Source organism: Bos grunniens, chromosome 7, assembly GCF_055505025.1.
Source record: "Bos grunniens cultivar Pamir isolate PY7600 chromosome 7, Bosgru_T2T1.0, whole genome shotgun sequence".
In the NCBI taxonomy this organism is placed as follows: domain Eukaryota; kingdom Metazoa; phylum Chordata; class Mammalia; order Artiodactyla; family Bovidae; genus Bos; species Bos grunniens.
Window position 1 is genome coordinate 95955953 of NC_141171.1, and position 17141 is coordinate 95973093.

At 44.5% G+C, this 17141-nt stretch overlaps 1 protein-coding gene across 2 annotated transcripts in view; it reads left to right on the top strand.

Moving 5' to 3' along the window:
* CAST (calpastatin) overlaps positions 1-17141 on the top strand; it is a 770242-nt gene that overhangs the window by 554657 nt on the left and 198444 nt on the right. For both annotated transcript variants that reach the window (XM_086413227.1, XM_086413228.1), the window contains 2 exons: positions 2595-2672; positions 2916-3024. The gene's annotated coding sequence lies outside the window, so the exon portion shown is untranslated. The remainder of the gene's footprint in view (positions 1-2594; positions 2673-2915; positions 3025-17141) is intronic.

Here is a 17141-nt window from a genome sequence, read left to right on the forward strand (position 1 = left end):
CAAAATGGCTGTCTGGGGAGGCCTTACAAATAGCTGTGAAAAGAAGAGAAGCAAAAAGCAAAGGAGAAAAGGAAAGATAGAAGCATCTGAATGCAGAGTTCCAAAGAACAGCAAGAAGAGATAAGAAAGCCTTCTTCAGCGATCAATGCAAAGAAATAGAGGAAAACAACAGAATGGGAAAAACTAGAGATCTCTTCAAGAAAATCAGAGATACCAAAGGAACATTTCATGCAAAGATGGGCTCAATAAAGGACAGAAATGGTATGGACCTAACAGAAGCAGAAGATATTAAGAAGAGATGGCAAGAGTACACAGAAGAACTGTACAAAAAGGATCTTCATGACCCAGATAATCACGATGGTGTGATCACTGACCTAGAGCCAAACATCCTGGAATTTGAAGTCACGTGGTCCTTAGAAAGCATCACTACAAACAAAGCTAGTGGAGGTGATAGAATTCCAGTTGAGCTACTCCAAATCCTGAAAGATGATGCTGTGAAAGTGCTGCACTCAATATGCCAGCAAATTTGGAAAACTCAGCAGTGGCCACAGGACTGGAAAAAGTCAGTTTTCATTCCAATCCCAAAGAAAGGCAATGCCAAAGAATGCTCAAACTACCGCACAATTGCACTCATCTCACACACTAGTAAAGTAATGCTCAAAATTCTCCAAGCCAGGCTTCAGCAATATGTGAACCGTGAACTTCCTGAGGTTCAAGCTGGTTTTAGAAAAGGCAGAGGAACAAGAGATCAAATTGCCAACATCCGCTGGATCATGGAAAAAGCAACAGAGTTCCAGAAAAGCATCTATTTCTGCTTTATTCGCTATGCCAAAGCCTTTGACTGTGTGGATCACAATAAACTGTGGAAAATTCTGAAAGAGATGGGAATACCAGACCACCTGATCTGCCTCTTGAGAAATTTGTATGCAGGTCAGGAAGCAACAGTTAGAACTGGACATGGAACAACAGACTGGTTCCAAATAGGAAAAGGAGTACGTCAAGGCTGTATATTGTCACCCTGTTTATTTAACTTATATGCAGAGTACATCATGAGAAACGCTGGACTGGAAGAAACACAAGCTGGAATCAAGATTGCTGGGAGAAATATCAATAACCTCAGATATGCAGATGACACCACCCTTATGGCAGAAAGTGAAGAGGAACTCGAAAGCCTCTTGATGAAAGTGAAAGTGGAGAGTGAAAAAGTTGGCTTAAAGCTCAACATTCAGAAAGCGAAGATCACGGCACCCGGTCCCATCACTTCATGGGAAACAGATGGGGAAACAGTGGAAACAGGGTCAGACTTTATTTTTCTGGGCTCCAAAATCACTGCAGATGGTGACTGCAGCCATGAAATTAAAAGATGCTTACTCCTTGGAAGGAAAGTTATGTCCAACCTAGATAGCATATTAAAAAGCAGAGACATTACTTTGCCAACAAAGGTTTGTCTAGTCAAGGCTATGGTTTTTCCTGTGGTCATGTATGGATGTGAGAGTTGGACTGTGAAGAAGGCTGAGCACTGAAGAATTGATGCTTTTGAGCTGTGGTGTTGTAGAAGACTCTTGAGAGTCCCTTGGACTGCAAGGAGATCCAACCAGTCCATTCTGAAGGAGATCAGCCCTGGGATTTCTTTGGAAGGAATGATGCTAAAGCTGAAACTCCAGTACTTTGGCCACCTCATGCGAAGAGTTGACTCATTGGAAAAGACTCTGACGCTGGGAGGGATTGGGGGCAAGAGGAGAAGGGAACGACAGAGGATGAGATGGCTGGATGGCATCATTCACTCGATGGACGTGAGTCTCAGTAAACTCCAGGAGTTGGTGATGGACAGGGAGGCCTGGTGTACTGTGATTCATGGGGTTGCAAAGAGTCGGACATGACTGAGCGACTGATCTGATCTGATCTGATCTGATCAGTTCTATGATGAATTCCACTCAGCATTCTGTTTCTGATAGAGGATCTAAAAGTTAAGAGACAGTTAGGACTTTCAGAGGGCTGGCCCATCTTCCAAGTGTCTCGTGAAAATCTGCAGAGGGACTAAAAGCATGCCTACCTAGTAGGAATTAATCAGGGGTTAATTCAGAAAGGGAAGAGAAGAAGAGGAATAATAAGAGCTCCAACTGGCCAGGCACCTATGATGTTAGCCAGTCACTGTGTTAAGCCCTCTGTATACGTTATGTATACCATGTAAGTCTCAAGCAAAACACCCTAAGGTATTTTTATCTCCATATTACAGAACAAGCTCAAGATCATTGAGGTAGGAAAGCTGCCTTCAAGCCAAGATTTATTAGAGTTTAAAGCCTATGATCTTTTCACTGTGTCAAGCTGCCTCAGCTATTACTGAACATAGAGTGTTATTTGTTTCTATAATTGCTCTGGTTATTTAAGCAATAGAGTTTTGCTTTCAGAAAATAAGACCCTCATTCAATTCACCACATCAGCTAGTAAAGCAGCTCTTTGTATAGAAAGCAAAATTAACCTATATTTAATAGCAACCCATTATAGCTGCCAGGGGCATTGTCTCTGTAGCACAGAAGGTCTATTGCAGGTGCCTAGAGTTGCAGCAACATAATAATGCATTTTGTCTTTCAAAGGGTAAAGACCTAGGATTGAAAGTGGTTGGCTGGGGAGACTGATGAAGACTTCTGACTAGTAAAAGAATAGTCCTGCTGGTAAGTATAAGAAGAAACTGTTAGAAATATTATTTCTGGATTGGCTGCTGCACATATAAGTTGGTAAATATTTTGAGTGTCCTCTTTGTGAGTAGAGAATAGTTTGGGCACAGAACAAAATGGCTGTTTCTTTGACTTGTTAAATACATCTGTCTTTTAAGCAGAAAAGTGGGTAGAAAATGAGTAATAAGAATGTTGAGCTTAAAGAATCCTGATACATGGCAAATCTACTGACAATTTCAGCTCTGTGGACATGTTCAAAGAGATTTCATCTTCAAGAAATAGTTCGAGATCAATCAGGAGGAAACTGTTGATGGAGAAACACTGAAGATCAATTCCTGATACCACTAAGGTGAGGGTATTCTTTGTTGCTAGTAACATATGGTATTTAAATAAGGAATATTCTGGCAGATTTGCTTAGCTGTTTCGGAAAAGCTTCAGTTCTCATGGAAAGTAGTCTTTCTTACATATAATCTTTCTTGCGGTATTTAATGTAGAAGACATAGCACAGTGCTTGTCACAGGTGTAGTTCAGCTTTCTTGTCCTTATTGAAACTCTAGCTGTTCAGACTTTTGTTCCACAATCCAGCCACCACCTGGGTGTAATTACCTAAACTGTAATCACTTCAGAGGAAACAATAGCTTCTAGAATGCTGTTATTTCTTTTATTAACCAAAACCTGTACATACAATTAAGTTAGATGTTCTAACCTATGTTAAATTTATATTTTCTTCATTAAAATAAGATAGCAGTTCAGGAGGTTTTGCCATTTGATACCTGTAGTTGTCCAAGTCTAATAATTTCAATGCCGATAAGGAAAAAGGTGCTTTTACCAACTGGATGAAAGTGCAGTAAAATGGCCAGAAAAATTATTTATATTCAGATCCCAAGAGAGTAATCCATTTACACTCAGAAGCATGAAATCTGATTGCCCTTTTCTCTAATGTGAAACACCATGTACTACAATTTATTGACTATAAAACTACTCATCCATGGTCAAAGTATTTTGTGCCATGATTTCTTAATGAAATTTTCTGAGAAAGGATTGGTGTGAAATTGATCAACAGTTACCCCATATGGAGAAAGTCCCACCCCCATTTTTTAGCTCTGCATAGAAGGAGAAGTCAATGGTGCCCCACTCCAGTACTCTTGCCTGGAATATCACTTGGACAGAGGAGCCTGGTGGGCTGCAGTCCATGGGGTCACGAAGAGTCAGACACGACTGAGTGACTTCACTTTCACTTTTCATTTTCATGCATTGGAGAAGGAAATGGCAACCCACTCCAGTGTTCTTGCCTGGAGAATCCCAGGGACGGGGGAGCCTGGTGGGCTGCCGTCTATGGGGTTGCACAGAGTCGGATACGACTGAAGCGACTTAGCAGCAGCAGCAGCAACATAGAAGGAAGACCTCCATAAAAATGGTAATGGAATTCTGCATTTCACTTTCATAATTTATTTGAAAATGAAAGCAGTAATTTTTTAGGCCTCCAGAATCACTAAGTTGTCTTCCCACATATTCTTTTTTCTTCCCTGTTTGTTGTAAAGATAGACGTTTTCTTTTCCAGCTTTTCCAGCTTATTACTTCAACTACCCTTCCTTCCAATGACCTTTTCATTCAGGAAACAGTGAGTTCATTTACAATACTTTAAAGATAGTAGATTTCTAAGTAATGTTAAATTCACTCCCTGTGAATCAATTTAGATTCATCTAATGCTCATATTACAAAAATTGATGTACTAAATTGCCAAATGTTCCATAAACTTTTCAAAGAGGTTGAAGTAAAGTGTTTGGGTCTTATATAAATAAACACTTTTGTAAAAATTCCCAATTTTCCACAATTTGAATTTGAATAGAGATATATTTCCTTTCAGTCTCATAGCGTGTCAGTGCTTTTTATTATTTGAAAACTGGTTTGTGTAAAACTAGGAGGTTTAAGTTTTCATTTTCAAAATGTTTTGAGTCTTGGGAATTCATTTCTTCTTTCAAGAAATTATAAAGCCATTGAGTTTATATTAAATGCCACTTTTCACTTAGTCTGAAAGTCATTTTTACATTTGCCATTAAATTTATTTCCACTTGGAAATAGAACATTTCATCTGAATCTGCATTTGTTGACAGTTGGGAAGAAACAGGAACAGTTTCTAGAGCAAATGGTTTAGTCACAATCTTAGGAGGAAAGGATATTTTGTTTTAGGTTAAGGGATTCTTTTAATGGCAGAATTTATCTGCATCAAGGACCATGAGAATACAATAATTTTCAACATAATTATGTTTCTTTGAGTATGTTCAGTCTAGTACAAGAGTCTTGCTAAATAACCAGCTCTCACCTCTCTTTGACAAGGATCTTTCTTTGATTACAAGAAAGCCAAATTTAGTCCTCTGCACTCCAGACAAGTGTTCCTTATAATAGGAACTGTCAGTTATAATCACTTTACATGGGTTTTAAAAGAGTGTTACCAAGAACAATAATTTGAAGTTTCTAATTAGATGTGTATAACAGAACCGAGGCAGGCTTAGCCAAGTAAGAGTGTTGGACTTTACCTACAATTTGACTTTACAATTTGGACTTTACCTATACTATTTCTGGCATTCTAGTAACTAATCTAGTGTGTGTGTGTGAAGTCGCTGTAGTAACTAATATTAAAAAATCAAGAAATTTTATAATTTTTCAAGGCTTCCCTGGTGGCTCAGAGGGTAAAGAATCTGCCTGGAATGCAGGAGACCCCGGTTCAATTCCCCAGATTGGGAAGATCTTCTGGAGAAGGGCTTGGCAACCCACTCCAGTATTCTTGCCTGGAAAATTCCATGGACAGAGGAGCCTGATGGGCTACAGTCCACAGGATCGCAAAGAATCGGACATGACTGAGCGACTAACACACACACATAAATTTCCAAAATATTGTTGTTTTTCCAGAGCAAGCTGAGTTAATGAGCTATCTAGCTCCTTGTTACATAGCGTATGGTTCAGGAACCCACCTGGTGTTGTCTGGGAGTTTGTAGGAAATGCAGAGTCTCAGACCTGTGGAATGCTCTTCTTTAATGAATCCCCCAGGTGTTGCATGAGCATAGTAACGTTTGAGAAGCAGCATATAGTGAACGTGGGTACTCGGAAGGGCTGAAGAATGTTTATTGCAGAGAGTGTCCCTGTTTATGTGTGAGGCAGGCTGCTGTGCAGCAAATGGTCTGCAGGTGCACGGAGGCAATGACCACCCGAGGGTGGGGACTGGCGCAGCCAGAACCCGGGGCAGCCCCTGCAGGTGCAGGCGACCTTGCCCACTGACCCCCAGGCATCACACAGATCACATCATTAGCTGTGTGCGCTGCTACCTGGAAAGGCAACAGAATGCAGCTCAGATGAATTAGATTTAATGGGGGTATATTTTCCTGAGAAGGATTAGAGACAGAAAGTGTAGAGAAGCAGTAAACCGCTGCTCTTAGAAAAAAAGTGAGAGTGAAATCACTCAGTCATGTCCGACACTTTGCGACCCCATGGACTGTAGCCTGGCAGGCTCCTCCGTCCACGAGATTTTCCAGGCAAGGATACTAGGGGGTGGGTTGCCTTTCCGTCTCCAGCGGATCTTCCCGACCCAGGGATCGAATTTGGGTCTCTCACATTGCAGGCAGACTCTTTACCATCTGAGCCACCAGGGAAGCCGATGCTCTCGGGCAGAGACAACTCAGCAGTGGGGAAGCCAGGATGAGACAAGGTTTGGTTGCGTTCTCCAACTCCTTACATAGTTAAATAAGCAGAACTTAAACAATAATCACATGATGTTGGAACAATAGCTCCTGCCTGGCGGATTTGTCGTTCATAGCTCTTGCTTTAAGATAAAGTAGCAGAGCCAAAAACATGCATAAATTTTTTCAGCAGTAAATCCTTGACAATGGCAACGGAAGGATCACTGAATAATACGATAAAGAGCAAATCAGAAAAAGCATTTCTCTAAGCTGTATTTGTCAAAATATTTGTCCTGTGCTTTGAAGAGGGCAGCTTCAACATTGATATAAGAGCCCAACTCCATTGCGATTGTTATTGCTGTAAATGGCCTTGTGCTTTAGTAAATTTTTCAGTTAATATTTTAACTCTTGTTCCTTAGTATGGGTCGGCCTTTTTCAATTAATATGTGTATTTTTTAATTTTAAAGGGACAAAACTAAAGAATTCCACAGTCTTGGCCTCTCAGAGCACAGCAGTGGCCTCCAATTGACTTCTCTAGGTACAGTTTCCCTCTTTTCAACCCGTTACCCACGTAGCTGTCGGAGAGAAAATTTGCAAATACAAATCTTTTAATGCCACCTTTCTGCTTATACTTCTCCAATGATAATTGCATCGCTTTACGGAGAGTTGAAACTCTTTCACGTGATTGTCATGGTATTTCTTAAGTCTCAGCTTCCTTTACGATCTCACGCCCACCAGCATTCCAGCCACATCATCAGCTGAGTTCCCCACACGTGCAGGGCTTTATGATGCCTCGCGCGTTCTTTGCACCTGCCGTCTCTTCAGCTATAATGCGCTTCTCCTCCTCTGTTCACTTGGGTAAACCTTTCTCATCCTTGAGACCTCAGCCCCAGTGCCGACCCCTCTTGGAAAGTCCTCTTCTTTACTTCCTTTCTACTGAGTTGTTCCTCTGGAGCCCTGTATACGTCTTGATCGTGGATTTCTCATAGGATTTTGAAATTCAGACCAGCCCTGTGACCGTGCAAGCTGTATAGTTTACACAGAACCCTGCTGTCTGGAGGGCCCTGTACTTTACCTCACGCTCTGGTATCACCTCTTTGAAATTCCTGATAATTTCATCTTTAAATTTGTGTTTTGAAGTGAACTCCCATAGGACAAGGGAATGTACCCCTGAGCAGAGGACACCCATGCAGTGTGTGTGTGTCATTCTTTAAGCAGCTCCATCCACCTAAAACGTTGGCAACTCTGGGACTCCCTAGGTGGCTCAGTGGTAAAGAATCTGCCTGCCGTTGCGGGAGGTGTCAGAGACATGGGTTCGATCCCTGGGTCAGGAAGTTCCCCCGGAAAAGGAAATGGCAACCCTCTCCAGTATTCTTGCCTAGAAGATCCCATGGACAGAGGAGCCTGGTGGGCTACAGTCCATGGGGTCACTAGACATGACTCAGGAACTGAGCATGCACGTCTACTACTGAGTAAGCAGTGGTATTTACAAGCCCAAAAGGACATGCTTTCTTTTCCAGCTAGAACTTGCTTTGAAGACAGAAAGAAGCCAGTGATGTTCTAACAAGGAAGAATGAGCAAGGAATCCTATCTTCCTTCCTACTCTTCTCAACGTCCCTGTGTTAGCAACCACTCACACCAGAAATGATAGCACAGGGGAAAAAAGGGAAAGGTAGGCAGCCCACAGTCCCTTTACTTCCATCCCTTACTGATTCACCAGGACACTAAAGGCAGAGAGTACACGCGTGGCAAGAAGCTTTACATTATAGGGTTAATGGGGACTTTTATTCTGATTTTTTAATGAGAGGTTTCACACTTTCATGCTGCAGCTGACCCTGCTGACCCAGTCATAGTCTCTGCTGTCCTTATCTGTGTGCCTCATTAGATTAGGGGTTTCCTGAAGGGGGGAGAGTGTTTTTCACCTGAGTATTCCTATTGCTTTCACGAAGCAAACTCTCACATGATGAATTTTAAAAGGCAACTGTGGCTAATCTTAATGTTTCTAGAAAAGGAGCAACAAAATAAACAACTCTCATACCAGAATGAAAGTGAAAGAAAGTGAAGTTGCTCAGTCGTGTCCGACTGTTTGCGACCCCATGGACTGTAGCCTACCAGGCTTCTCTGTCCATGGGATTTTCCAGGCAAGAGTACTAGAGTGGGGTGCCATTTCCTTCTCCAGGGGATCTTCCTGACCCAGGGATCGAACCCAGGTCTCCTGTGTTGTGGGCAGATGCTTTACCCTCTGAGCCACCAGGGAAGCCCTGAAGGAGTGCCTGACAAAGTACCTTTTGTCTTCAAGGTGCCAATATGAGGTAGGGAGGAGAAAACCAAACCCCCAATCAGTTGGTGCTGGTTTTGAACATCTGCTGTATCTGTGCTAGGTGTGTGAGAGAGCCACATTATATCTAAGAGTCCATCATGAGGTCTGGCTGCTTCCTCCCAGAAACAGGATAAATGGTGAGGACTTAATGCTCACAGGAGATATGTATATACATGCAGCATCACAGGGGCCAGGGGCCGGGAGATCTGCCTAAGATACCAAAGTGGATGTCTATGTACACAGAGAAAAGCATGATTCCTGCATGGGCAACTCAGGGTGAGGTGGAAAAATCCTGGTAAATGGTCTGGCTTCAGCCTCAAGGCCAGGCTGTAGCCCAAGCCCCCAGATTCCTATCAAGCAGGTATTGTCTGGAGTGTTTGTGTGCGTAGACCTGGGGCCTGGTCACCAGGGAGATAGAGACTCAACAGCAGAACCGCAGGTCCCAGGAAGGACAACTGAAAGGATCAGGACCCTGGTCTTGGAAGGCAGTGGAGTCACAGAAGTTTCAACAATTCAGGAAGGTTCTCAGAACAGTATCTCAGACAGGACCAAAGCAGGAAACTGACCCACAACCAAGGCCAAGGATGGAATATGGGGAACGAACAAGCAGGGACCATGGTGGGTTCGGGTACTTAGTTGGGGAGTGGCTCAGACCCTGTGGGCATCGGTGAGTCCAGCTGAGAAGGAGACCTAGAGGCTAAAGACATTGTTTAAGGAATGGAGGGGAAGAAAGCAGGGGATATGCACAGAACTTAGATAGGAAACTTACAGTTTAGTTGCAGAAAGAAAACAAACACACGCAAAACAAAATAGGGTTGAACTCAGCCTAACACTGGAGAAGGCAATGGCACCCCACTCCAGTACTCTTGCCTGGAAAATCCCATGGATGGAGGAGCCTAGTAGGCTGCAGTCCATGGGGTCGTTAAGAGTCGGACACGACTGAGCGACTTCACTTTCCCTTTTCACTTTCATGCACTGGAGAAGGAAATGGCAACCCACTCCAGTGTTCTTGCCTGGAGAATCCCAGGGATGGGGGAGCCTGGTGGGCTGCCATCTATGGGGTCGCACAGAGTTGGACACGACTGAAGTGACTTAGCAGCAGCAGCAGCCTAACACATTAGAGCCAAATAATGAAGTTCACTTTTTAAGTAGTATGAACATCAAAGTGGATTGGAGGAGTGAGTGAAGGCTTCCAGGAGGAGGTGGCACGAGACCTGAATATTAGAGAGACTCAGTCCAGGCAGGAAGGCTGTAATAAACCCACAGGAAGCTGATCTCTGTGGCGGTGATCTCCATAAAGGATCTCTGCCTGGGAGTATGGAACCCTGGGGAGGCCGGTGTGTAGGCTGACACTCCTCCATACATGGCCATGTCCTAGAACCTGCGAACATTAGCTCACGTGGCAAGAAGAACAGCAGATGAGATCCGATTATGAGGTGGGCTGATTATCTGTGTGAGCTCAGGGCAATTCACAGCAGCCCTTAGAAGACAGATGCCAGCCAGGTCAGAGGAGAGAGAAGCAGAGATTGGAGTGATGTGCTTTGAAGATAGAGGAAACAACGTCAAACTAAGGAATGCAGGCAGCTACCAAAAGCACAGAAAGCAAGGAAACAGATTCCCCCTCAGACCCTCCAGGGGGAACCCCTGTGACCACCTTGACGTTAGCAGTCAGACTGATTTTTGACTTTCTAACCTTCGAAACCATAAGAGAATAAATCTGTGTCATGTTAAGCCACTGAGAGTGTGCTAATCTGTTACAGCAGCAATGGGAAGCTCACAGAGGTGCTGAAGAACACGGACTAAGATGCTTAGCCCTTTACAATCAAAGGGCTATGCCAAGTAAAACCAGATGCAACCAAGTGAGTGATAGAACTTGCTGAGACCCTCTTCCCTCCTCCACACAGATCACAGAGGGGGCTTCGACCTCACCCCAGTCAGCCCACAGCCCAGTGTCCCGAGCCCTTGGGTGCCAGCAGGTCTGGGATAGGTCAAGTGCTGGGAGTTTGGTTTGGGGCAAGGTCTCTCTTCCTGGCTTGCCAAAAGCTGCCTTGCCACTGTGACCTCACGGAGCTTTTCCTCTTTGTGCGTGTGGAGAGAGACGTCCCTTGTGTCTCTTCTGACAGGACCCCCGTCCTATCAGATCCACCCTTATGATCTCACTGGGCTTTAATCCTCCTTCAAGAGCCTGTCTCCAAATACAGTCACACTGGGGGTTCAGTTCAGTTTAGTCACTCAGTCACGTCTGACTATTTGCAACCCCATGAATTGCAGCACGCCAAGCTTCCTTGTCCATCACCAACTCCCAGAGCTTACTCAGTCTCTTGTCCATTGAGTCAGTGATGCCATCCAATCATCTCATCCTCCGTTGTCTCCTTCTCCTCCCTCCTTCAATCTTTCCCAGCATCAGGGTCTTTTCAAATGAGTCAGTTCTTCACATCAGGTGGCCAAAGTATGGGAGTTTCAGCTTCAGCATCAGTCCTTCCAATGAATATTCAGGACTGATTTCCTTTAGGATGGACTGGTTGGATCTCCTTGCAGTCCAAGGGACTCTCAAGAGTCTTCTCCAACACCACAGTTCAAAAGCATCCATTCTTCAGCGCTCAGCTGTCTTTATAGTCCAACTCTCACATCCATACATGACCACTGGAAAACACAGCTTTTAGCGCTCCAAAATACGAATGGGGGTTGGGGGGGGGGGTGACATAATTCAGTCTGCATCAGATGTTGACAGTCAGGATAGCACCATTTTTTACTTCTAGGGTCCATGACCTCATAGTTATTATTGTGATGAAGACCATATCAGAAAACAATATGAAAAATACTTTCAGGACACCTTTTAATATTCATGCATTCTTAAATCTTTCTAATGCCACAGTTTTCCCAAGAATTCACCCATCTGCCCTAAGAGAGAAGGGGACCCCATTGCATCCTGTCACCTTTTCCTCATCCCCTTTGTGAAAGGCTAATTACAGTGAGTACAATAGAAGAGATGCTATCTTTTTGTAAAAACTGTACAGCTGAGGGCTGGCTGTCAGGAGGTAATTATACAAACAGGAGTTGGTCTCAAGCAGGACATGAGGGTTTACCATCCCAGGTACATAGAATGCCTAGGGAGCTCCACTAATTAACACCGGCTGGAGATGTAGCCTTCTGTCTCTTTCAAATAACGTCAGCAGCAGCAGTGACAAGCCTGCAACTTCCAACATCACCCTCCTTCATTAGTTTGCTCTGACTCACCCTCCTCACGTCCTACCACCCGATAAACCTTCCATCGAGTGATTTATCTTTCCATGTGCTGGGTAGCACTCAAACTACTGCCTTTTCTTGTCCTTATTTCCTACTGAATAATTATCCAGTGTCCGCTCTGTGCAAGGACATTCATATGTGCTATTTTATTCAGCCTCATTGTAATCCGGGTAAGTAGACATCATCCCTCTATGAATGAATACAGTGAGGAGCAGAGCAGTGATGTAGTTCGGCACTAGCATTGAGTCATCCCAGTGGGCATCCGGAGGCATGGAAGGGGCAGGGAACAGGGAGAGAAGGCTGGAGGAAGGAGGCGACGCAGCTGCAGGTGGGGGAAGCCGCGGTGCACCAGCTGAGCTCATGTCTCCCATCCCTGAGTCAATATCGTCCTTCACATTCCCCAGAGATGCTCAGCCCAGAGAGTTATTTTATGGGAATCCATCGTAACAGGAACTTGTGCAACTGGCTTGATGAGAATTGGTTAGACTAGCTGTCCAGACATGGCAAAACTCTGTTCTATAAATAAGCTTGTATGCCTAAGGAGAGCTTACAGTCGGCCTACAGGAAAATATGCTCTATTTTTGCTGTATATTTCCTTGTCCCAAGTGAAATGACAAAAGACCCTTTTTTTTTTTTTTTTTGCCTTTGTCCCAAGTATTTCTCCCCACACAAGTTGAGAAAGAGCCCTAAATCTGCACACAGGCCAGCCAGTTCCCTGCACTCAGCCTCCATCATGTTCAGGACCGAAAAGGATGGTCACATCCCAGCCGTGCCACCACTGGAAAAAACAAGTGGGAAACCAGCTTCCCTCCCAGCTGTGCTTTCTCTAGGACAACAGCCTTGATCTTTGGGAAGACAGGCCATGGCTTGGCTCTGCTTACTTTCTTTCTCTCTGAGCTGGGCCACGTGGGCTGGGTGCCACAGAGCAAGCCAATAAATACTGCTCCTATTTTTCTATGAGAAAAAGTGATGATGGTCACTATTATGAACCGAATGTTTGGGTCTTTCCGAAACACCTATGTCGAAAGCCTACCAGGTGGTGGTATTAGGAGGTGGTGGTATTAGGAGGTGGTGGTATTAGGAGGTGATGGTATTAGGAGGTGGTGGTGTTAGGAGGTGGTGGTATTAGGAGGTGGTGGTATTAGGAGGTGGTGGTATTAGGAGGTACCTTTGGGAGGTAATGAGGGTGGAACCCTCATGACTGGAATTAGTGCTCAGTTGCTAAGTCCTGTCCGACTTTTTGTGACCTCGTATACTGTAGCCCGCCAGGCTTCTCTGTCCATGGGATTTTTCCAGGCAAGAATACTGGAGTGGGTTGCCATTTCCTCCTCTGGGGGATCTTCCTAACCCAGGGATCAAACCAACATCTCCTGCATTGGTAGGTGGATTCTTTATCACTGTGCCACCTGGGAAGCCCCATGAATGAGATTAGTGACCTTATAAGAGTCATGAGAGAGGTGCTCCCCTTTCTGCTCTGGGCCATGGGAGGATACAAGTGTGACTTGACTATCTGCATCCCAGAAGAGGGCTCTCACCAGAACCTGAGCATGTTGGCACCCTGGTCTTGGACTTCTGGCCTGTAGTAGTCCTGTGGGAAATGAATGTCTGGTGTTTCAGTTCACTCAGTTGTGTCCAACTCTTTGCGACCCCATGGACTGCAGCATGCCAGGCCTCCCTGTCCATCACTAACTCCCAAAGCTTGCATAAACTCATGTCCATTGAGTCAGTGATGCCATCTAACCATCTCATCCTCTGTCGTCCCCTTCTCCTCCTGCCTTCAATCTCTCCCAGCATCAGACTCTCTTCAAATGAGTCAGCTCTTCGCATCAGGTGGCCAAAGTATTAGAGTTTCAGCTTCAACACCAGTCCTTCCAATGAATATTCAGGACTTATTTCCTTTAGGATGAACTGGTTGGATCAATCTCCTTGCAGTCCAAGGGACTCTCAAGAGTCTTCTGGTGTTTACAAGCTACCTAATCTAGGGCGTGTTTGCTGTAGCATCTCAAGAAGAATAAGAAATCATTGATACAGAACTTTTGTGAGACTTCTAGAGGTATGCTTGTGTTTATAGAAAAATCTTAAGCCACCAAACAGACAAGGTAAAAATCATGATTTGACCAAGGCCTATCTTAACTTAGGACTTTGAAGAGTAGTGTCCCAATCTGTTCCCCAGGCTTAAAAATGTTCAAGTGGTACAATTTTCAGTCTCTAAACTCAGAGATTCAAAAATATCTCTATTGGTTTATTTCCTATAAATCAAATGAAATATGAATTTAAGCAAACATCTTCCCAAGCTGTCAGGGAATTCACGTCAGGTAATATTGGAACTGGCTTCCTATTCAGGTCTGATGAGTACCCGGAAGCCTGCAGTATCCTGTAACATCTGTTTTCTATCTGCCTTTCTGGGGTCTTCATCCCTCAAGCCATCAAGGACACCATGACAGCTGCGTTGCTTAAATCCGGAGTGGTCTGTCAGAGTCCCCAAGCTTGAAGCCAGCCTCATGGGAGGCACGGAAATGCTTGCAGAGGCTGGAAACCCCCCTCCCAAGGTGTCCTGATCCGTCATCTCTGAAGTATTGCCACCCCCTTGGGTTCAGATGTGGGCGCAGGTAGGTCCACAGACCTCCCTCCCTCTCTCACCAGAGAAAAATCTCTTTTCTTTCCCTTCTCTTTCTCCCAAACAGCTTCTTCATTTCCTGTATTTCCCCTTTCCCTCTACTCAAAACATTCTGCATTATTGCTTCATTGGGCTTAGGTTTCAAAAACATTCAAAGTGTTTCAAACACTTAGGTTTGAAGTGATTCATGTTATATCTCCTGGTTGTAGTGGCTAAACTTGGCCCTGGGTTTGTGAGGTTTAAGTAGGTTTAGTACAATGTGGGCAGTGCTGAAGCCATATCTGCCCCCCAACCCCCACCAAAAAAAAAAAATATATGATTGATGGGCAAGCCTGGGATGCACTGGTCCTACCAACCAGTGTGCCTTTTGGTTTTATCCCTTCCCTTTCTGGATTGCTGCCCTACCGGCTCCGTAATACAGAAAGGTCTCTCACATACATGTACCTCCTAGTCCTTCTTATCCTGATGAGACTTACTTGAACCATGAGTGAACACCTAACCCAAGGCCCGCCATTCTCTGAAATGGCCTCAAGAAAAAGTTCTGCCCCTAAGGGCACCCTAAGTGGGTGGTGATGACCACACCTGGATATTCTGCCGTACCCAGTTTGAGTCCAGAGACAGAGAGAAAATGGTGGATAATGGGGAGAATTGCAGATGCAGAGCTGAAAAGTGAAGTGACAGGAATGGAGAAGAAGCCAAGAAAGAACAGGAGATCTGTGCTGCTGACCTAGCGACAGGACATGTGGTGGCTCGAACAGTGCAAGTGAATGACACTCAGTCGTCTGACTCTTTGCGACCCCATAGACTATACAGTCCATGGAAGTCTCCAGGCCAGAATACTGGAGCGGGTAGCCTTTCCCTTCTCCAGGGGATCTTCCCAACCCAGGGACCAAACCCAGGCCTCCCACACCTGCAGGCGGATTCTTTACCAGCTGAGCCACCAGGGAAGCCTGAGAATACTGGAGTGGGTAGCCTATCCCTTCTCCAGCGGATCTTCCCAACCCAGGAATCGAACTGGGGTCTCCTGCATTGCAGGCCGATTCTTTACCAACTGAGCTGTCAGAGTGTTCTCACCTAAAAGATCCTCCAGATCTGATTTTTTTCTGAAGAGCCTGTCTACACATGGTTCCTGTTTTCCTTGCATCTCTGCAGATCCCTTCCACACTCTCTAATCCTCTGACTCAACCCGAGCCTCTCTCTGGTCCTTGCAACCTACGAGAGGCTCATTCACATCTATCCCAAGCAAGACTCCCGAGGCTTAAGTATTAGGGTGGTCAAAGAGCAGTAAACAATGATTCACTGATTAATAAACATCTCAAAGGGCAGCAAATAACAGGTGATTTTTTTTTTTTCCTTTTTTCGTTTCTGAAGTTTGAAGATAAGGAAGCCCTGGAGAAATAGGCGCTGATGAAAACATTTGGAAACCTGTTAGACGTCTCCCCTGCTCCTCCTCCTCTGGATTTTTCCTCCTCCTCTCTGTGTTCCTCGGCTTTCCTTACAGTTTTCTGTTCCTGCTCCCCACCTCCCTCTATGATTTATCTTCCCTGTGTGACTCTCCTCTCTCTCTGCCTCTTTGCATTCCTTCTCCCTCTGGTTTCCCCTTCTGTGTCAATGTCCCCCCACCCCACTCCCTTCACTACCTCTCATTCCCTCACTCTTTCACCCTCTTCCTTCTCTGGCTGCCTCTCCTCTCATCTCTTTCCTTGCTGCCATTCTTTAATGACTGCACATGAAAAGGAAATCTATGTATTGGGATTTCTTGTGTTTATTGTATTTTGTATTCTGTTTTCTTAATTTAATAGCAGGCGATCTGAGCATTTTATTTGTGATTAATTAAAAGAAATACCAATGCAATCCACTTTTGCATGTGTCCCTCCAATTGTTTTCTGCCATGCACTGTGGCCTTGGCAGAAAATAAAGGCTTTCCAAGCCCAGGACTGTGCATAGAAGGTTACCAGGGAAACAATGGATTCCCTGATCAGTTTCTATTTGAAAGACTTTAAAAAAAAAAAAAAAGAAAAGAAACACTCCCTGGTGTTTAAGTAGAAAAGAGAACAGAAAGAGAAAGATGTGATCAATTATTTGCTAAATTAGATTATTAATTCAAAAGGTACAGAATTCTTATTACAGTGCAAATAGCAATTTTAGCCTTGCTATATAGACATTAGCTCTCTCGGTGGTCCCCTGTAGCTGATATAAATCTCTCTGCTAGATTAGTCTTTTAATTTTTCCATGCTGTACATTTCCTTCGTGAATCTGAAAGTAAAATGTTTCAGAATATATCCTACCCTTCATAGGCTCAGGCCAAAGCCCCAGTCATAATTCTTACCATCCTGTCAAATGATTATAATTCCTGGTGACATTAATGTCACCAGAGAAAGTTATCCATGGTTTCTTAAGCATTATAATGCTAATTGCTCATTTGTCTCCAAGAGCATAGTCATCTGCCACCTAGTGTCTTAATTAAAAAACTGCAGTAAGTGATGCCTTCAGCCAGGTTCCCCGTGAACTCCCGGCTGGACGCTCTGGGTTTAGCTTCAGACTCTTCTGGGCAGCAGACAAGTCCCTTTATGAGAGGCCACCAGACCCAGCCTCTCCACTCTGAGCGG